This window comes from Lagenorhynchus albirostris, chromosome 16 (assembly GCF_949774975.1).
Source record: "Lagenorhynchus albirostris chromosome 16, mLagAlb1.1, whole genome shotgun sequence".
Lineage (NCBI taxonomy): Eukaryota > Metazoa > Chordata > Mammalia > Artiodactyla > Delphinidae > Lagenorhynchus > Lagenorhynchus albirostris.
In genome coordinates, this window is record NC_083110.1 from 43,326,356 (window position 1) to 43,344,930 (window position 18,575).

Consider the following 18,575-nt stretch of genomic DNA (forward strand, 5'->3'; position numbering starts at 1 on the left):
CATACCTTAGACCTGCCTGGATGATAAATATACATACCTAAGAATAAAACTTATAAGGCTAACAGATATCCTGCTTAGGCTAAAATATCAATTTCTCCCTTAAAAGTAAAAAAAAAAAAGAAAAAAATGAATTCTCTTTTAGAGCAGTCAAATTCCTAGGAGTGAACTATTTGATTAACGTCTTTGCTGTTCCTCTGGAAAGCATTCAGCCTTCTGGGTTAGTAACATGGCTGATGCTGTCAGAATTTGTTGCAAGGTATTTGAATTTTTTTCTCAAACATTTGAGAACTGTGGTTTGGGGGTCCTCTATTTGAAATATTTAAAAGAATAGAACAGAAATCCCTTCTCCTAAGTGTAAATTACACTGCATTCCAGTCACTTCAAAGAATTCTTATCCTATATTTTACCAATTACTTTATCCAGTATTTTACCTGCTAGCTTTACTAACATAACAGTAGCTCTTAAATGGCTGAAAATCACTTTTGTGTCTGTTGGCATAAATGATTACTGGTCTAATTGGCTTGCATGAAAAAAATAAGCCGGGAAAAAAAGAATAAATGTTATGATGTGCATTGAGTGAAGAAAATAATATAAATTTTCAGCTAAATGGAGTAATTTTGCAGACAAAAAAGCTAATGTAGAGATTGTCTAGACAAACATTCATAGGTTACCTAAAGTTATATGTCATGATATTATTTTTGTTGAATATGAGTGAGAAGCCTTAATGATATGAACATTGAACTTTTCTTTGAAAGGCTTAGTTGAAATCATGACAAAAAATATTTTTAGTATTAATTTATTTTTGAGTTAATTTATGTAGCTGGTGTACCAGAGAGATCCCAAGAGAAGGGGAATACTGATATAATAAGACTAAAATCAGTGAACCAGTATGATGAATGTTTAACAGTACTTGACGTACCGAGAGAAGTAAATAAAGACAGAGGTTACTGCTTGAGAAGCAAAGTGTATTGACTTTATAAAGGATCTTTGAGTATCCCTTCCTCTCTGCTCCAGATTACAGACTAAGCATCTCTCTCATTCCTATACAGTTTCATGCTAGAGACAAAGTCATGCTCCAGATTTAGGGTAAATGACAATAATGACTAATGGTTATATAGATTGTTCGGTTTGTCATGAACTGTGTTAAATTCTACAAAAATACTGACTTAAATCCTTGTGGATAATTACCACTATTATGGTTTTTTATAGATGAGATCTCTGGGGTACAGAGTTTAAGTAACTTAACCTTATAGCTAATAAGTAAAAAGAGTTTTCTTTTAAAATCATGTATCTTAAATTAAATGGTATGCTATAAATTACAGAATGATCAAACTGGAATGCTTCGTCATCATTTTTAAACATATCAACCCATTCTTTAACATTCTGTGAAACAAAAAGAATTTTAGTTTTACAGATTTAAATACTTATGGCAAGTGTTTATTTGTTAAGCATTATATTTTTATTGCCATGTAGAAAAAAATTAAATATGTTTACTTACAAAATTAGGCAATTGTTCTGATTATCAATCACTGCATAACACACCACCAAAACTTAGTGGCTTCAAATTACAATCTTTAAATTTGTTCATAAAACTGCACTTTTGGCAGACTTGAGGGAACACCTCATCCCTACTCTACACAGCATCTGCTAGGGCACGTTGACTAAGGGCTGGGGGGCACTTTGACTAAGGGCTGGGTACCACTTTCCGAATGGTAAACTTAGCAAGTTGATTCCGGCTGTTGGTTCCAGCTTAGTGAGGGCTGTGAGCTGGAGGCTTCATTTCTACTCCATGTAGGTCTTTCCTGGGCTATTTGAGCTTCCTCACATCAAAGCATTGGGTTCTAAAAGCAAGCTTTCCCAAAGAATTGGACAGAACTTTTATGAACTAGCCTTGTAATTTTCAGTGTCACTTCAGTGTCACTATAGTCATACCTCTGCCAGATTCAAGGAGTAGAAGTATATACCATCTCCTGAAGGGAGGAGTGTAGGAGCCACATTGTACGAAGAACATAAGGGGAAGGAAGTTCTATTGTGGCCATCATAGGAAAACGAAATCAGCTGTAGTAATGGCATCAGGTTTCCATGTGCTCTTTTACATGCCATTTCAGATCCCCTCTGGATCACTAGGGTTAAGAAGTGTAGCTAGTTTTTAAGTTTCACATTCAAATTGCTGTGTTTATGTCTGTCTTTTTTTAAATTTTCTTTTTTTTTTCTATTTTCCTTTGCTATTTCCATACTTTGCTAAAATTTCTGGAAATTTCAATAAATAAGATCTTGTATTCAGAGCAAGAGAGCTAACCATTTATGTCAGCTAAACAGGATATGGTGACTCTAATTACATACTTGCTGATCCTTTCCTGACTAATTCTTCAAAATTTTGAGAGCTTTGACACCTGCTCACCTTCTGGGTTGATGTGAAATTTTCTACCAATTACCTCAGTGATATTCTTGACTTGAGGTACCATCCTTAGTTCTACCACAATGCATGCAGAATTTATCAGCTCAGAAAATCTTTAAAAGGTAGCCTAGTACAGTGTTTAACCCATGAACCAAGATATAATAAAAATAATATAATATAAATCTGATATAAATCTGGTGTCTCAGGGGCACTAAAGTAAATTGTAGCCCTGTGTTAATTATTGTGTATTTATTAATTTGGTAAATAGCCACTGGACCCTAGTATATGTTGAACTCTATGTTAATAGAGGAGACTTGTCAACCTGGATAAGATGAAATTCTTCTGATATATTGTGTAAATTTATTCTCACTTTCTGACTCTCTTAAAGTTGTTATGCCTATCTAGTTGAAGATTTCTAGTATTATAGAAAACTTCTGTAGAATTTGGAGAGTATAGGGTCCATGGTTCTATTTTCTTGATTTCCTATTAAAGGCAAAGACAGTAAATACTTATGTATTTTTTTCAGTGTTGAACAGTTGCATACTGTTTGGCTAGTTGGATTTACTGCTGAGTAAATTGTCCCTGGTTAGAAACACCATAGTATTAATATGATAATATTTACATATTAGCTATGCGTTTACTATATATACATTTTCCTATATTTATTGTGCCGTGCAGTTTTCAGTATTTTGGCATTAGTTGCTTACCAGACATGGCCATCTAGTAGCTAGAATCCATGCTCTAATGAATTCTTCCCCAACCCTGTTTAAAGCCTTGGGTTAGTTCCCAAGACTATCTTGCCACAAATGCCTCCACTATAATCTTTGTCATAAAGAGCTCTAGTTTTCAGGTAGCTATCAAAGAGAGTTCTTCTGCTTTATTTATGCTGCTCTCTCCTTCCAGGGAAACTTTCTCAATTATTACAAGAGTGGTGATGATTTCCAGTGATGTATGACATTTATAATTTCCTCTTGGCTCATACTCATTAAATGTGTTACAATCTGGGAACTCTCTCCTCTCTTGTCTTTTATGAAACTACTGGTTCTTTTCCTCCCCTTGATGGCCCTGTGTTTCTCCTCTTAAATCTTTGATGGCCTTTTATTATTTTTTTTTTGGTAAAGGGTATCTCCGTTCTTGGATTGATTGATTGATTGATTCTTATTCTTAAATCTTAGGGATTTTCCAGACTTCTATCTTTTGAAGCTTTTTTTTTTTCCTTTTCACTATATTTTTCACCAAGATTCATCAAACCTACATAATGTGTTCCTTTTTCACCAAATAAGGATGATCTGTGTGTTGTCGAAGTATTTTCTTACCTGAAATCTCTCCTGACTTCCAAGCTTACAATTCTCAATTTTTCTAGGTAGTTTTCTTATACTCCCCACAGACACCTCATTATCCTTTCTAATATATTCTGATGCATCCATGTCCATTCTCATGTTACCTTTGTTACCTTTGGGGTCTTGGTTGATTTAGACCTAGATTTCAATGACCCCCCTCATCTCAAACTCAATCAACCTCCAAAGACATTCTCTGCATTATCTATGAAATGTTACTCAAATATGTTTGACGCCTATTTTCCTGCCCAAATACCTGCCTAGAGGCATACCCTCAACTCTGGACCCCTAGAATTGGAATACAATTCTGATCTGATCTTTCACTGTCTAATTAAAGTTTCAGTATTTCCCACCATATACCAGATAAGTTTCAAAACTTTGATCATATCATTTAGAGTGATTTTATATCTGACCATTTTTCAGTCTCATCTCTTTTAACTTGCATAAAGCAACTTCTCTAGCAACAGAGCTTTGCACATGTACCTGGACTTCTCTGAGAATTACCCTCCCTTTTCTCCACTTTGTTTCATATATTAAGCTTATGGTTTTTATTCAAGCTTCATCTTGGTAATATGAAATGATAAGCCCTTAAAATTAAGTTTTTCTCTGTTATCTGAATGAATTTCTACTAAAAGCATTGAACTCCCTGTTGTATCGCAGTCATTTACCCATTTCTCTTTTGCTAGACTATTAGTTCTTTAATTTCCTACTTGTCATTATGGCTTCATGTATAACCCATTCGCTTCATGTAGTAAATGTCCAGAAACTATTGAATTGAATTAAATTGAATTGAATTAAAATTTCAAGAAATACATATTGTACACTGAGATACTACATATAAATATGAATAAGCATGGCTCATGCCTTCTCACAATGAGAGTTTATTTATCATAAACATGCATATGTAAAGAATATTATATATAATTATTTATTATAAGTATGTATTATCCAAATATGAGCCATGAGATATATATATATATGCATATGTATATGTGTATACATATATATAAAACATTGTAACACACTTTTAGTGTTTTCCAATTAGATTTGCAAGGACTACCATACTTGGCATCTAGTCAAGAATAACCTTCAAATAGGAGTCTAATAGGTAGTCTGGATAAAGAAAGCATATTTCCCAATTACCATAGAGAGTCCCAGTTTATAATTGTTGTCCCAGCACATTGTTTGCAATGCCTCCTTCTCCTTTCAATAATGTTTCAAACATTAAATTATATCCTTCTTTAGTCGTTAGGCCAATTATTTTCAAAATGTGTCCTGCGGAGCTCTTTTTGGGCCAGCAAAGTGATAAATAAAGAAGGAAACAACTGGTAACTCTCAAACTGCCTATAACCTTTTAGTGAGAAGACTGTCAAAGTAGGTTGAAAGGAAAAATGATAAATAATATATCTAGAGTCAATATATTACATTTTATACCAATTTTTTTCCTGCCACAAACAGTCACACCTACAGGCGACCAGCAGCAAATGATCACAGAAACTTCAGAATTAAGTTGGGGAAACAAAAGCTAAACACCAAACAAATAAACAAAAACTGGAATTCAGCACATATTACCTACAATGTGAAATTGTATTACAGTAATTCTGAAATGGGTATGTGAAATTATCAGAGAAAAGGAATCATTCATTTTTTTTCTCCTTGGTCAAACTTTATGTCGAATAGACTCAACTATATTATATCTCCATTCATAGGCAATGTGAAAATAATTTTAATTGTGGAACAATTGAACGATAAGAAATAATCGGAGGAATTGAGTTTATTAACATTAAAGGGACAAAGTCACAATTCTTCTCAGTAATAAGACAGAAGTCTAACTTTTCTTGTTGAAGAGTTTGTTTAAAATATTCTTTTAAATTAGCATTGGAGGTATGTTTTCCTATGAAACACAGATAAAGAGAAAAGACACAAGGTCATTTGGCTTGGACTCGATGTTGATAACTTCATAAACATTTATTCTTGAACTCTCTGATGGCTTACTAAATTATGTAGGAACATTTTGCAAAGGTGTTTCTTATCACAATATAAGGGAGTTTATAAGAACTCAGAGTCCAGGCTGAAACCTGTGTGATGTTGGGAATGTTGCTTAATGTCTCTAAACCTCAGTTTAGGTTTGTCATCTGTGAAATGGGGATAATGCAATCTAATATATGGGAATTTTGTGAGTACTACAAAAGAAGATTCATGAAACATACTTAACTTGTTCCTAGCAAATACTAAGGATTTAACAATATTAGCTATTTCTATTATTATTATCATTTCCTGTGGAATTTCTTCATCTGGCTGGATATTTACTCAGAGACTCATGGGAGGAAGTAGCTAAGTCAAATTGGTTGTTAAATATCTAGCTATTTTTAATCAAAATTTCAGCTTTAAAAACTGAATTGTATATGTTGATAAGCCTAATTTATTCTGATTGTGCTATTCCTAATTCATTATGACTTTGTTTCTTTAAAAAAATGCAATACCTGGAATTCCCTGGAAGTCCAGTGGTTAGGACTCACTGCAAGAGGCACAGGTTCAATCCCTGGTCGGAGAACTAAGACCACAAGCCGTTTGGTGTGGCCAGGAAAACAAAAACAAAAAAACCCAAAAAAATCCAATACCTTTATTAAGAAGAACCGTAGGGTCATTTAAAAAAAAAAAACAGATTTAGTATACTCACGGCTTGAACCGAATTAATTATGCAATATATTATTGCTTTGGGAAGAGGGAGCAGCTGATGCAAAATGTGAGCCAAAAATATATCAATGAATCAAATTTTAAACGTCCACTGGGGAAGTAAGTGTCCTGCGCCCTTTCTCTCTTTTTTTTTGTAAATACAAAAACAATGATTTCAATAAAGTTTTTCAAATTGTCCCACAAAACCTCCAGTTCTACAGAGGAACCTCTGGGGCTTCTACTGCAGTTAAACTTAGAACTTCTGCTTTGTATAATATTTAAAATTCTGCTTTTTTCCCACTTGCTAATTTAGAAAAATTTTTGTAATTTAATTAAAAAAATGATTAGCTTCTTATTATAAATTAAACAGAAAAAATTTTAATTATGCACATTAAAAATTGGAAGCCTTCAATCCTCAGAGCCCAATCTCCAGGAGAACCATCAGATCTTAATTTGATGCATATCTTTCCAAATATCTGGATCCTGGGGAGCCTGAACCAAGGTGGTGGAGTAGAAGGACGTGCTCTCACTACCTCTTGTGAGAACACCAGAATCACAACTAGCTGCTGGACAATCATCGACAGGAGGACACTGGAACTCACCAAAAAAGATACCCCACATCCAAAGACAAAGAGAAGCCACAATGAGACGGTAGGAGGGGTGCAATCACAGCAAAATCAAATCCCGCCCCACCCATCAGTAGTCAAGCAGATTAAAGTTTTACTGAGCTCTGCCCACCAGAGCAACACCCAGCTCTACCCACCACCAGTCCCTCCCATCAGGAAATCTGCACAAGCCTCTTAGATAGCCTCATCCACCAGAGGGCAGACAGCAGAGACAAGAAGAACTACAATCCTGCAGCCTGTGGAACAAAAACCGCATTCACAGCAAGATAGACAAGATGAAAAGGCAGAGGGCTATGTACCAGATGAAGCAACAAGATGAAACCCCAGAAAAACAACTAAATGAAGTGGAGATAGGCAACCTTCCAGAGAAAGAATTCAGAATAATGATAGTGAAGATGATCAAGGACCTTGGAAAAAGAATGGAGGCAGAGATCGAGAAGATGCAAGAAATGTTTAACAAAGACCTGGAAGAATTAAAGAACAAAGAAAACCCTATGGGATTTTGATTCATATGTCCAGGATGAGGCCTAATAATTTGTATTTTTTTTCTTTAATACAGGAATTTTCAAAAATATACAAAAATAGTGAGAAGAGTGTCATGAACTCCCACAAACTCATTACTCAGTTATAAGTTCATGAGCATTCTCTTGGTTCAACTATATCTCCTCTCATCATTCTCTCCCACATTATTTGAAGCACATCTCAGATATCACATCATTTTATCTAAATATGTTAACAGGTATATCTTGAAATGATAGGTCATACCACAATACCATAAAAGAAATTAAAGTTAGGAATTTGTATTTTTTTATTTTTAATTTTTTTAATGCCATTTAAAGGTTTATTTTCTATTTACAGTTATTACAAAATATTGACTGTATTCCCCGTATTGTACAATACAACCTTAAGCCTATCTTGCACCCAGTAGGCCCACTCCTCTATCTTTGTATTGTCCCCCCAACCACTAGTTTGTTCTCTGTATCTGTGAGTCTGCTTCTTTCTTGTTCTATTCACTATTTTGTTGTATTTTTTTTTAGATTCCACGTATAAGTGATATCATACAATATTTGTCTTTTTCTGTCTGACTTATTTCACTTAGCATAATACCCTCTAAGTCCACCCATATTGTTACAAATGGCAATATTCTGTTCTTTTTTGTGGCTGAGTAGTGTTCCATTGTATCCACATACACATCTTCTTTATCCATTCATCTGTTGATGGACACTTAAGTTGCTTCCATATCTTAGCATTGTAAATAATGCTACTATGAACATAGGGGTGCATTTATTTTTCAAATTAGTGTTTTTGGTTTTTTTCAGATATAAACCCAGGAGTGGAATTTCTGGGTTGTATGGTAGTTCTATTTTTAGTTTTATGAGAAACTTCCGTATTGTTAGTGGCTGCACCTATTTACGTTCCCACCAACAGTGTATGAGGGTTCCCTTTTCTCCACATCCTTGCCAACATTTGTTATTTGTGTTCTTTTTTTTTTTTTTTTTTTTTTTTTGCGGTACACGGGCCTCTCACTGTTGCCTCTCCCGTTGTGGAGCACAGGCTCCAGACGCACAGGCTCAGCAGCCATGGCTCACGGGCCTAGCCACTCCACAGCATGTGGGATCTTCCTGGACCGGGGCACGAACCCGTGTCCCCTGCATTAGCAGGTGGACTCTCAACCACTGTGCCACCAGGGAAGCCCTATTTGTCTTCTTTTTGATGATAGCTGTTCTGACAGATGTGAGGTGATATCTCACTGTGGTTTTGATTTGCATTCCTCTGATGATTAGCAAGCATCTTTTCATGTGCCTTTTGCCCATCTGCATTTCCTCTTTGGAAAAATGTCTATTCAGTTCTTCTGCCCATTTTTTGGCTTGTTTTTGTTTTTGATATTGAATTGTATGAGCTGTTTATATATGTTGGATATGAATTCCTTATCAATCATATCATTTGCAAATATTCTTTCCCATTCTATAGGTTGTCTCTTTGTTTTGTCAATAGTTTCCTTCACAGTGCAAAACCTTTTAAGTTTAGTTAGGTACCATTTGTTTATTTTGCTTTAATATTCTTTACTTTAGGGGATGGATCCCAAAAAATATTGTTGTCATTTACATCAAAGAGTGTCCTGCCTATGTTTTCTTCTAGCAGTTTTAAAGTATCCAGTCTTACATTTAGGTCTTTAATCCATTTTGAGTTTTTTTTTTGTATATGGTGTTAGAGAATGTTCTAAATTCATACTTTTACATGTAACTGTCTACTTTTCCCAGCACCATTTATTGAAGAGACTGTCTTTTCCCATTGTAATTCATGCCTCCTTTGTCATAGATTAATTGACCATAAGTTTATTTATTTCTGATTTATTTAAGACTATGTGGTTTAACACCTTTGCAAAACTGAATTATACTCTATTTTGGCTGACATGGGAATATGTTATTGCTTTCATTACCTTGACAACAGAATATTTTTGATGAGTTACTAGATAATTTATTTTTTTAACACCTACAATATTACTTTAAATTAAGGGACTGATAGTTATCTGCAATTACATAATATTATGTTTTGGCATGGGCAAGAGTTACAGTTTAATTATAGAACACCATCTTTCCAGATTTATTAGTCTCTTTTATAGATAGTGGTACTAAAATTATCCTTCCTGGTGTACAGTTATCTTGGTACTTGTTATAGCTAACTATGAGTTTAAAATACTACACTGAAGAATATTATAAAATAAATTGTAAAACAAAAGGTCAGCTTCTCCTAGAGGCAGATTCTGCTCCCATTGTGCACCCCGAATACATTTAGTTATGAATTAATGTTGTTACTGATGACGTGGTTCATTCTTAGAGAATGCTTCAAAGATAATTTTATTTTAAAAGAGTGTTTTAAATGTTCAAGAAAGGATATTCATAGAATCAATGTTTATGTTTTCATTTAGTTAAGTTTTGCAAAAAATAGCATAAATTAAGTTTTGGAAGCAAAGAGAATCATTGCCTTATTTATAAACTGTTTCTATCTTACTTTCATATATTTTTAGTCACAATTCGAGATTTTTTATTTTTTTAAAACTTTAACAAATTTATTTATTTATTTATTTTAAGAAAGACCTTGGTTTTTTTTAAATATAACTTAATTTTTTTTTTACAGCAGGTTCTTATTAGTTATCTACTTTATATATATTAGTGTATATATGTCAATCCCAATCTCCCAATTCATCCCACCACCACCCTCCACCCTGCTTTCCTCCCTTGCTGTGCATACATTTGTTCTCTACATCCATGTCTCTATTTCTACCTTGCAAACCAGTTCATCTGTACCACTTTTCTAGATTCCACATATATGCATTAATATACGATATTTGTTTTTCTCTTTCTGACTTACTTCACTCTGTATGACAGTCTCTAGGTCCATCCACGTTTCTACAAATGACCCAGTTTCGTTCCTTTTTATGGCTGAGTAATATTCCATTGTATATATGTACCACATCTTCTTTATCCATTCGTCTGTCGATGGGAATTTAGGTTGCTTTCATGACCTAGCTATTGTAAATAGTGTTGCAATGAACATTGGGGTGCATGTGTCTTTTTGAATTATGGTTTTCTCTGGGTATATGCTCAGTAGTGGGATTGCTGGGTCATATGGTAATTCTATTTTTAGTTTTTTAAGGAACATCCATACTATTCTCCATAGTGGCTGTATCAATTTACATTTCCACTAACAGTGCAAGACGGTTCCCCTTTTTCCACACCCTCCCCAGCATTTGTTGTTTGTAGATTATCTGATGATGCCCATTCTAATTGATATGAGGTGATACCTCATTGTAGTTTTGATTTGCATTTCTCTAATAATTAGTGATGTTGAGCAGCTTTTCATGTGCCTCTTGGCCATCTGTATGTCTTCCTTGGAGAAATGTCTATTTAGGTCTTCTGCCCAGTTTTTGATTGGGTTTTTTTTTTTTTTTTAACACTGAGCTGCATGAGCTGCTTATATATTTTGGAGATTAATCCTTTGTCCGTTGATTCATTTGCAAATATTTTCTCCCATTCTGAGGGTTGTCTTTTCATCTTGTTTATAGTTTCCTTTGCTTTGCAAAAGCTTTTAAGTTTCATTAGGTCCCATTTGTTTATTTTTATTTCCATTACTCTAAGAGGTGGGTCAAAAAAGATATTGCTGTGATTTATATCAAAGAGTGTTCTTCCTATGTTTTCATCTAAGAGTTTTATAGTGTCCACTCTTACATTTAGGTCTTTAATCCATTTGGAGTTTATTTTTGTATATGGTGTTAGAGAGTGTTCTAATTTCATTCTTTTACATGTAGTTGTCCAGTTTTCCCAGCACTGCTGATTGAAGAGGCTGTCTGTAGGTGCGTGGGTTTATCTCTGGGTTTCTATTCTGTTCCACTGATCTATATTTCTGTTTTTGTGCCAGTACCATATTGTCTTGATTACTGTAGCTTTATAGTATAGTCTGAAGTCAGGGAGTCTGATTCCCCCAACTCCATTTATTTCCCTTAAGATTGTTTTGGCTATTTGTCTTTTGTGTTTCATACAAATTTTAAGAGTTTTTTTTTTTTTTTTTTTTTTTTTTGCTGCACGCGGGCCTCTCACTGTTGTGGCCTCTCCCGTTGCGGAGCACAGGCTCCGGATGCGCAGGCCCAGCGGCCATGGCTCACGGGCCCAGCCGCTCCGCGGCATGTGGGATCCTCCCAGACCGGGGCATGAACCCGTGTACCCTGCATCGGCAGGCGGACCCTCAACCACTGTGCCACCAGGGAAGCCCAACTTTATGGGAGTTCCCTTGTATGTTTTTTGTCGTTTTTCCCTTGTTGCTTTTAATTATTTTCTTTGTCTTTAATTTTTGTCAGTTTGATTACTATGTATCTCAGCATGTTTCTTCTTGGGTTTATCCTGCCTGGGACTCTATGGGCCTCCTGGACTTGTGTGCCTATTTCCTTTCCCATGTTAGGGAAGTTTTCGACTATAATCTCTTCAAATATATTCTTGGGCCTTTCTCTCTCTTCTCCTTCTTGGACCCCTATAAATGTGAATGTTGGTGCATTTAATGTTGTCCCAGAGGTCTCTTAGGCTGTCTTCATTTCTTTTCATTCTTTTTTCTTTATCCTGTTCCGCAGCAGTGAATTCCACCCTTCTTTATTCCAGGTTACTTATCTGTTCTTCTGCCTCAGTTATTCTGCTATTGATTCCTTATAATGTATTTTTCATTTCAGTTATTGTATTGTTCATTTCTGTTTTTTTTCTTTAATTCTTCTAGGTGTTTGTTCTTTAAATCTTCTAGGTCTTTGTTAAACATTTCTTGCGTCTTCTCGATCTTTGCCTCCATTGTTTTTCTGAGGTCTTGGATCATCGTCACCATCATTATTCTGAATTATTTTTCTGGAAGGTTGCCTATCTCCACTTCATTTATCTGTTTTTCTGGGGCTTTATTTTGTTCCCTCATCTGGTACATAGTCCTCTGCCTTTTCATATTTTCTATCTTTCTGTGAATGTGTTTTTTGTTCCACAGGCTGCAGGATTGTAGTTCATCTTGCTTCTGCACTAGGTGGCACCAGTGAGCCTCTCCTCTTCCCCATTGTGGAGTCTGGAGCAGTGGTGGATTTCAGTTCACCTTTTTTTTCCTTTGTGTTTCATCTGATTTCACTTGCTCATAGGATACTACATGCAGAGGCTGCACACCCAGCATTTCAGACCACAGTTCTCAGGGCCCAGGTGGTGTTTTTTAATTGTGGGTGTTTCTAGAATTTTTGTTGTCTTATTTTTCATGCTGTGGAAAATATGAACGTAGAAGTTATAGCCAATTTCTTTAAGATGATTACATACCTCTTGTTAATATGAAAAATTTAGACCTTACTCCACAACATGGGAGCAATTCATTTAAGTAGGCTGAGAATTCCTCTACCCAGTTGAAGAGAAGTCTGTGCTCCTTCATATAATTAACTGTAAGTCAAGTTTTGGGAAACTTGACATAACAGCAAGGTAAAAATCTGCATGAGGCATCCAGTAATTTATAAACACATATTTTTAAAGTTAGAAAACCAACCACTCTTGTTTTAAGCAAAGGCATTTTTAAAACTTTTTAATATTTCACTTAACTTTCGGGGTCATATTAAGATTCAGTTAGGCAAACATTGTGTTTTTATAGACAAAGCACTTACCATACTTGCTATGATTACTTTTATATTTGTTATATCTATAGGCCAGCAAAAATTGAGAAACAGGAAAATTACTTAATCTAAGAAGCCGAATGCAAGACCCCCTTCCAGCAGGAGCATTTACAAAAACAGTCAATGACAATTGCTTGAGGGAGATAAGGGAATGAACAATAGAGTTAAGTACTATATAAAATACAAATATATAGGAAGTTGAAAAGAAATGTAAGAAAAGAAGAAAGAAACCATATGTATGAAGGTAATGTATGATTTCAAAGCAAAGACAGGTTTGGAGGTAAAGACAAGAGTTGGAAAGGGTGAAGGCATTATCATAGACCTCTCATCCCACCATTTAGCAGTAAAAGAAAGAAGTTTGAAAGTCAAGGTGAAGATTGACATCATGGGTCAGAAATAAGGGCTTGGTGACGACAGTAGAGATAAAGGAGAGAAGGATATGTGGAACAGAGACTTGATAACTATCTTAAGGTGCCTGGTCATGGTTAAAGGCATAGCTTAGAAAAGGTCTTTTATTTCAGTGAGCTGCTGTAGAAGTAAAAAAAAGCTAGAAACATTGCTAATTAATTTCTAACAAAATTTTTTTGTACACATGTATAGACAATCAATTCATTCCTGAAATGCAAACATATTTAGAAGTCAAATAGAGAGTTATACTAAATCCTGTGACCATGTGGTGACCCTGATTTTATTATTTTGAATTTTGAATGGCTATAATCTGCAAAGTTCCTTATCGCAATTAAAAGGTACGGGAATGGGAACTTTGAACACATTTTTAATGTAAATGTGTAACAGGTGATGTGATGGCTTAATCACAACAGTAATCTTGCATTAATATCATTGTAATGACATATTTCTTTCAGCCATGTCAAAACAAGATTTGATGAGTTAATAATATCTAGAAAAATCTCAAAATACCATTGAAAACTTAATACCCTATATTCCCCCCCACACTTTTGATAAATTACATGTCTACTATGTGCAGTTACCTGATAAATGTTTTAAATAAATGTCACTGTAAACAAGTGAAGCATAAAAAGGTTAAAATTATAAAGATGTTAGTTCTAGGTAATTAATTTTTATATACCTGAGACTATTCTAAGAAGGGCAGTGATAATTAAAAGAAACTACTGCTAATTATAATGGGAAATTAAGTGAGATTTGAGAAGGTAATCAGTATCACATCCTGTTTAAGAAATGTGGTTTTATCTGGAAATACTTAATAGGAATGAGAGCTATCTTCATGCTGTACCATATTGGGACAGGAAATAAATAGAATGTTAATTTAAAATAGTAAAATAATTTTCTTATTATTTAAAACTGATAGTATTCCATGCCCTTCTCCACTATAGAGCCCTCCCACAACTAGAACCATATTTTTGAAGTTGTGAGTTTCCAAAGTTATTTAATTATGAATGTCATACAAAACTATATATTCTATGCTTTATTGGGAGTGATGAAATAGTTTAAAATAAATATTTTAAAACATATTTAGAGGGCTTCCCTGGTGGCGCAGTGGTTAAGAATCCGCCTGCCAATGCAGGGGACACGGGTTCGAGCCCTGGTCCGGGAGGATCCCACATCCCGTGGAGCAACTAAGCCTGTGCACCACAGCTACTGAGCCTGTGCTCTAGAGCCTGCGAGCCACAACTACTGAGCCAGTGTGCCACAACTACTGAAGCCCGCATGCCTAGAGCCCGTGCTCCACAGCAAGAGAAGCCACCACAATGAGAAGCCCGCTCAAGGAAGAGTAGCCCCTACTTGCCACAGCTAGAGAAAGCCTGCACACAGCAACGAAGACCCAATACAGCAAAAGCTAAATAAATAAATTTATTTAAAAAACAAAACAAAACATATTTAGAAGTTGGAATCATCTTCGCATCAATATACTTAATTTTGTCATACAACCAAGGAATGATTCTACCAACAGAACATGCTGCTATATTATGGAATTTAAAGTTGAAATCAAAAGTGTTTGTCTACAAAAAGCTGCCCAACTTAGCATGCCTGGCTATTTTTAACATTCATTTATTTGTATTATTTGTACTTATTATAATTATTGAATTGATGTCTAATCAATATTTTATATTAATTTGTTATTTTTGTTTATTTTCCCATCCATTAATACTCATTAGCAGAGAGAGGATAGGGACATATTTAAACAGAAGGAGTTAGAAGCAAGTTCAAAACTGTGTCTTACTGTATTATATTCCTAGAGATATAACAGGTGAATGCAGAAAACTATGAATGAGGTATGTTGAAATGGGTCTCAAACTAAAGAGAATTTAGTGAAAATCTTTGAAGTATGAAAGAGATCTTGTAGCATTCTAAGCAAATAGAATAATATGAGAAAAGGTACATAGATGGAAATTAATTCATTCTAAGATGCATGCAGTCAGCAAGTTACCACCCTCCTCAGAACATACATATAGATGACGTATATATTCTGACGTTCTTGCCGAAAATATAGTGCTGTAGTTGATAAATTTGATCTCAACTCTGTTTCATCCCAGTATCTCTTCAGAGGTCCACAGGCTGATGATGTCTCAGTTGTGCTTCTTAATCAAGTTATGTTACTCCATCTTACTTTTTTTCCTGCACTTTCAGGACCATGATCTCTAGGGCTGCTAATTTACCATCAAATTGGTAGTGAGATATGAGGAGAGATGAGCTAATTTACCCCTTTCTATACCCTAAACTTGGTGGAGGTTCTTTAAATACTCACCATTAGTACAAGTCCATCAAGAGTAAAATTTTTATAAGATGTTATTAAGCGTCTTTGGTAGTGAAAGAGAATGACAACAAATGAAAGAAATTTACAGTCTTAGGGACTATGGCAGGGTTCACTGACTAGGCAATTGCTAAAAATTATCTTAGAGATCAGACCAATTAACACAGATCAAGGATAAGTTGAATCCCACTTTCTAAAATGATATTTTAAATAATGTAATAATAATAGAACCAATATTGTAGGGTTGTTATAGGGATAAAATGAGTTAAATAAAACATTTAAATCAAAGACTCACATATAACAAATTATATATAGGCATTAGCTTGTACTATTATTTTATCTTTATCATCTTAGTATCCTATCATCTGTATGCTAACAATGTCCACATACATGCTTTCAATTTGAACCTCTCCTGAACCCCAGACCTATATATCCAGGTCTCTATTTGATATCCCCAGTTAGATGAGCATCTCAAATTAAATGTCTACAGTTTTCTTCATCTCATATAATAGATATTCCATCTTTCCCATTCTCCAAGCCATAAACTGATTCTCCAAGCCATAAACTGAAGAAAACTGATGTTTTCTTCATCTCATATAATAGATATTCCATCTTTCCCATTCTCCAAGCCATAAACTGATGCTATCTTGGGTTCCTATATATTCCTCACACTCCGCAATCCTTTGTGAAATCTGGTTAACTCTTCCTCCAACATTTACCCATCCAAACCACTGTTACCTAGATCTAAGCCACTATCCTTATCTGTAATATTTCCATAGCCGTGTATATTCAATAGCCTCTTTATTTTCAACTAGCCACCAATGTGATCCTTTAAAAGCATAATTCAACACAGTTCAAACTTTTTCAATGATTTTCCATCTCATTAGAGAAAATCCTGTTTGAAAAATGACTAGTGTTTTGCCCCCTTCCTCTCTGACTTCATGGTCCCTCATAGAATCTTGTCAAATAACTTTAACAATAACAAAGAGAGATTACTATGTTTCTATTTTACAACATCTTTCCCTTGATAGAGTTGCCAGGTAAAATATGAGACTCTCATTGGAATTTGAATTTCAGATAACCAACATTTTTTTCCTTTAGTATAAGTATGTACAAATTATTTAATATAATATTGCATGGAGCACACATAAAAACAGTATTTATTTTTTATCTGAAATTAAAATTTAACTTGGTGCCCTGAATTTTTATTTGCCAATTCTGGCAATCCTACCCCTGGAATTACAAGTTTATTAGGGACGTTATTTGCCTTCCATATTCTTGTAGGTGAAAGTCCTGTCAAATATTTTGATACCACAGAACATGAATCATACTTCCAGCCTCAATAACTGTTGCTTTGACACTCATCAAACAACCATGAAGGCAATGCCACATATTTTAGGACTTGTGGTAGGAATTTTAATATTGGTCAGGATATGCTAGGTTATATACCATGCTGATGAAACCTCTTAAATCTCAGTGGCTTAAAACAATTCAACCTTGTTTTTAGTCATGCTGTTTTCCACTGCCACGTCAGGTAGAGAATATTTCTCTGTGTTTTACCCCCTGTGTTATCAGGGGCCCAGGAGGAGAGAGGCATCTCTCTATACATCCATTTCCTTGCTGAAGCAAGGAAAAAAAAATGTGCTGAATTTCAACTAGCTCTGAAAATTTTGAGTCAAATCATTTTAATTTTTAAGAGAATAATTACAGAAATGTTTGTATTTCCCATCACCCTCTCTGCCCAGTCCCATTTTCTACTTTCAGATGTGAGAGACAACTGTCTTGAAATTGGTGTGTATTTTTCCTTTGCACATTTATACTTTTATGGTTCATTCACATATCCATCAAAATATTATAATATTAATTTTGTTAATTTGTCTAAGTGATATATTGAACATGTCTACTGAAACTTGCTTTCTTTACTCAACATTATATTTTTGTGATTTAACAAGTTTATTGATTTCTACTGTATGCATGTATTTAAAATCTGTCCATTTATTTCTTTTGAAGCATTTAAAGTTTATCTAATCCTCCATTTAATTAAAAAATGCTGCAATATATATTCTTATAAAGATTCTATTGTGCACATATACAAGAGTTTTTCTAGGATAAACACTTAGTTGTGGAATTTCTTGGTCATCAACCATGTACACCTTCAAATCTATTGCATGCTGTCAGTTGCTGTCCAAATGAATATGTGGTCATTTTCTGACATTCTCACTACCATCTGGTATTCAGAATTTTTAACTGTTTCCAATATGATGGGAATAAAATGTTTTCTATTGGCTTTTTTTTTTTTTTGGCCCTGCCGTGTGGCTTGCCAGATCTTAGCTCCCTGACCAGGGATTGAACCCACACCCTTGGCAATGAAAGCTCAGAGTCCTAACCACTGGACTGCCAGGGAATTCCCATCTATTGGCATTTTAATTTTTATTGCTTTTAAAATTTGACAGTTGAACACCTTTATGTATTTTCTTTATGAATTCCGAACACAAAATCTTAGCTGGTTACATATGATAGCATTTTCTACCACTTCTCTGAAGCTTCCTTTTCATTTTGCTTTTGATGTTATTTCATATAAAGAAGTTTTAAATTTGAGCATCATCAAAAGTATCTGTTTTTACTTTCATGGCTT

General features: G+C 34.6%; 1 protein-coding gene across 1 annotated transcript in view; it reads left to right on the forward strand.

Moving 5' to 3' along the window:
- The window catches only part of PCDH15 (protocadherin related 15), an 817,584-nt gene that overhangs the window by 431,784 nt on the left and 367,225 nt on the right, over window positions 1-18,575 (forward strand). The gene's annotated exons all lie outside the window — the stretch shown is intronic.